Source organism: Octopus bimaculoides, chromosome 19 (genome assembly GCF_046866305.1).
Source record: "Octopus bimaculoides isolate indiv1 chromosome 19, ASM4686630v1, whole genome shotgun sequence".
NCBI lineage: Eukaryota > Metazoa > Mollusca > Cephalopoda > Octopoda > Octopodidae > Octopus > Octopus bimaculoides.
In genome coordinates, this window is record NC_142946.1 from 3,136,160 (window position 1) to 3,141,159 (window position 5,000).

A 5,000-nucleotide genomic window follows, 5' to 3' on the forward strand; every position below is an offset into this window, starting at 1 on the left:
GTTTCCGTAACACCAAATCCGTTCGTGACCAATATTCCTCCGTTACCGATCAGTAGGATCCTGTTTTACAGAAATTCGGTCATAACGATTTAATCGACTTCGACATCAACAAAGCCCTCGACCGTGTCTGACATACAAATCTCCTCTCGTCGCTGCCCGCCTCTGGGCTCAATTCGTCTCTCATCCTCTTGGGAAGTAGCCCCCTAAACAGATCGTATTATGACCCCATGTGCTGACGGAACCTGGGAGTTACTGAATTACCTCCCTTGTACAATTAACTCCCTTTCTGAGTTATCTCCCTTACATTACATTTACACAAAATTTTCTCTGCGAGTTTTAAATTTTTCCAGAATTCTTTGTTACCAAAACTTCTTTATTGTCCACAAAGCAATTAATGGAAATGTAATTTGGTAAATATATTACATTATAAGCTACTCTATAAAGAACAGAATAAGTCATTTAGAACAATGGAAACTTAGCGTGGTTTAACGGATTAATCCAGAAATTTACACAAAACGAACATTAAAAAAATGTTTTACATTATTGATATTTCAGTTTGTTGATTAGTTTAAGATAAGATGGAGTTACCTGCTTCTGGAAGCGTAATTTAAGTATCAATTACACCTGCAGCCACACACACACACACACACACACACACACACACACACACACACACACACACACACACACACACACACACATTTATTTCTTGGCAGCTCAATCAATACAAATTGTGACTCCAAATTTCCAGTTGCCGATCAGCAAACGATTTGTGAATAAATATATTTATCTTTATCTCTTTTATTTGTTCCATTTATTGCAATAAGACCACGCTCAGGCGTTGCTTCTAAAAGTTTGGTTCAACAAATCGAGCCAAGTACCTCTATTTTAAAATCTGGTACCTATTCTATCGGTCACTTTTGCCGAATGGCGTAAACAAACCAACACCGGTCGGGGACAAAGACAAAAACAACACACACGCACGCATACACACTCGTACGATGGGCTTCTACTCAGCTTCTGTAATAACAGAAACCACTTTCCCAAAGCGCTGAACTTGAGATCACAAGGCTGCAAAGTGAACTTCACCACACGGCCATGTCTGCGCCTATATATAGATATGTAGGCCATTAGATATGTGTATATATATATATATATATATATATATATATACCATTAGAGTCTGAAGAGACGCCGTAAAGCTTAGAGCTTTATGGACATGAACCCCTGGGTAACCCTATAGACCGACCATAACTATCTTTATCTAATTGCTCTACTGCTCTATAACATAGAATGTGCTTCTCTTTCGGATTTATGATTTACTGACAATATATATATATATATATATATATATATATATATATATAATTATATGTATTTATTTTATCCTAATAAATAATAATTCGGATAGAATAAATGGGTTAATAGAAACCAAGGTAGCAAAGATCACAAAATAACTGTGGTGTAATTCCTGTTAGTGAGGCAGAAACTCATATATATATATATATATATACACATTTACTGTATGAATGGATGATGGAAGGGGCCTTATACACAGTAAATATAAATTTGGAGAAGGGGAACAGTGGTGATAGAAGGGCCAGAAATGGGTATTTGAGAGTTGAGTTGATAAAGATGTAAATATAAGTGTAGGGAAGTGACATGGGTATATTAGTTCAGGGGAAACAAGGAAAGGGGCTGGAGAGGAAGAAGGGAAAGAACATTGGAAGGGCTAAAATGGAGGGGAGGATGGAAAAAAGACAGGGATATGTAGGGGTGGTGTTGGGAGGAGAGGGATTGGCAATGGTAGAGTTAGTCAAAAGTAAGGGCCAGTGGGTGAATAGAGAAGGGGTATAATAGAAAAAGGTGGGATTACTTGGGGTGAAGTCAGGAGAGAAGGGTGATGAGATCAAGGAAAGAGTAGGGGCTGGGAATACACACTCACACACATGTATATGTATGTGTGTATGTCTGTAAGTAACATGTAAAAGGCACCCACTACACTCTTGGAGTGGTTGGCCTTAAGAAGGGCATCCAGCCATAGAAACCAAACCAAAATCAGATTGGAGCCTTGTATACCTCCTCCAGCTTACCAGTTCTAGTCATACTGTCAAACTGTCTAACCCATGCCAGCGTGGAAAACGGACGTTAAATGATGATGATGATGATGATGATGATGATGATGATGATGATGATGATTATATAGAAAAACCTTCGCAGAATTTGAAATCAGAAAGTAAGGACGGAAGAAATGCCAATAAGCATTTGGCTCTTAGAACATAGCGACAGGCAAAATACCATTAAGCATTTCGTCTAACGTGCTAGCAATTCTCCCAGCTCACCATCTTCATAATAATAATAATAATAATAATAATAATAATAATAACAATAATAATAATAATAATAACAATAATAATAATAATAATAATAATAATAATGGTTTCAAATTTTGGCACGAGGCTAGTAATTTTGGGGAAGGGGTAAGTTGATTACATTGACCTCACTGCTCAACTGGTATTTATTTTATTGATCTCCAAAAGGATAAAAGACAATGTCGGCCCTAGCAGCATTTGAACTCACACCACAAAGCATTCGAACTCAGACCACTTCCTTGCTCGGTAACGGTTCTGCCAGTTTGTTGCCTTACAATGCTGAGCATAAAATGCAGTTATTGGGGAGGGGGGGGGGATAGAGAAAGAGGACGGAATCAACATGAATGATTTAATGCTACAAATGTATATAAAATAAGTTTGCCATGTTAAACTAATGATGCGAGATATTTATAAAATGGTGAAGAAACTGGAAATAGCTTGTAGTAATGCCGGAATGTATTGTCAAGACAGGCTGAATATATTTTGGTTAATGTTGTTGTTGTTGTTGTTATTTTTCATTAAATTATTTTAATAATAATGTTCTCCACTTGCAGACAATATTTATAAGTTGAGGCCATTCATAAACAGAGCATTAGTGTCGGAAGAATCACTGATTAGTTGAAGTTCTGTGTCAGCGTTTGATCTGCTATGCAAATGTGTTATCAGAAGTAGCTTGGTTGACTTAACGAGTTATTTTAGAAAGCTGTTTATCTGCTCCCCTCCCACACTCCTTTACACTCCCCCCTCTCTCCCCCTCGCTCTCTCTCCCCTCCTCGCTTTCTCTCTCCCCCCCTCTCTCTCTCTCTCCCTCGCTCTCTCTCTCTCTCCCCCTCACTCTCTCTCTCTCTCTCTCTCTGTTGCCAATTGGTTCTGGAGTGTTGCAGTTTCTGTTTGTTTCCGCCAATCTCCGTCACAATATCCTCATTGTTATCAAAGCTTTAAATAACAATAATCAATTGTCTACAATTCAACACCCAATCTCACGTCCAACCACTTCTATAATAAGCTGCTAACAGAACAAAAAATATCAAACAAAACAAAACAGAAAAAAAAAAATGAAGTATTGTTCATATTTTAAAATATTTTCTGCTTTATGTTTCTTAGTTTTTGCTGTTTTTTTTTTTTTCTTAAATAGAATTTTTATTCCTTATTTATCTTGTGTAGCCATAGTTTCAAAGACTTGTTGACATTGGATACCGTGATATTTATGCCTTTCTACAGGTCAGAACCGTGCTTCCGCCCCTCCCCCCCGCATTATTTACTCAGGGCCTCCATCAGCGGTGGAGGGTGAGGGTGGGGAAGTTGTCCTCAAACTGCTGACCAGATCTGAATACTTTCCCAAAAATTGGTCCCTATGAAAGATATCCATGGTCCAGAGGGCAGCGGTCAAACTGGTGGAATACATCCACAATACTGGACCCTGTGATCCTTAAGATGTTAGAAGACTGTAAGGTGCTAGTTGGGATGTCTTTGATTGTCTGTCTGCTCAATCAGAGCTGACCTGCAATTAAATTACAACTACCACCACTACCACCACCACCACCACAATAACAACAGCAAACAACTACCACCACCACCACCACAACAACAACAACAACAACAAGAACTATAACTACTACGACGACCACCAACATCCCCAGAGGAACAGACCACTGGATTTTCTTAAACAAACTACTACACTCGACATTTGTATTGAGTACTTCTTTGGACACTTACCCAACAATGTATGCGTGTGTGTGTGTGTGTATTTAGTTAAACTTATCTCCAATACTAACCCCTCTCATTCCACTTGTCCCTTCCCTCCACCATCCCATTAAAATCTTTCAAAAAATAGTTCTAAACACTCCAAGACTCTAAGACTCTGACTAACCAACACTAAAATCTATGTCATTTACTGGTATCTTCCATGCGGAATATTTGGTAATTTTTCGCTGCAATCAACAGCGAAGAATGTCTGGAGTTGCTGAGTAAGATAGCAGAAATGTTATTTCAGCTTCCATTTATCTATTTCTGATCAATTCTAATGAAATATTTTATATAAAGTTCACCGAATCAAGGTTAGACCCCACTTGCACTTCATAATCAATATCTGATAGATATTGGCAACAAAATCAAACACAAACTAACCCTAAACTTCCCCCCGCTTCTCCCATCTTGTTTTTCACTCCTACCACCACCACCACCACCAACAACAACAACAACAAGACTGGATTTCTGCTCTGTATGTCATAGATATAATGTGCAAAACAGGGTAGAATGTTGGTAATAAAAGGGTAGAAATATAATAATAACAGGGTGGAAAGTTGGCTACGAAACACGATAATGAACCTAAAAGCAAACATTCACTGATTATGGAGAAGACATTTTCATTGTAGAACTGAATTCTTTGGTTTTCTTAAAGGGAAGAACAACCAAAAAGCTGTTGTTGTTTCGTTCTATATAAGTCCTGATCCAACAAACGTTGTGCTCAAAGATCTAACCATGACCTTTCTCTCTTTTATTCAGGAATTTGGGGGTCTAGAACTACAACATCCTACAAAGATTCTGCCACAGATATAACAAAAGAAACAATGTAAATATTTTGAGTTCCATTATTGATGTGAATATTTTAAAGAAATGGTTGCATCC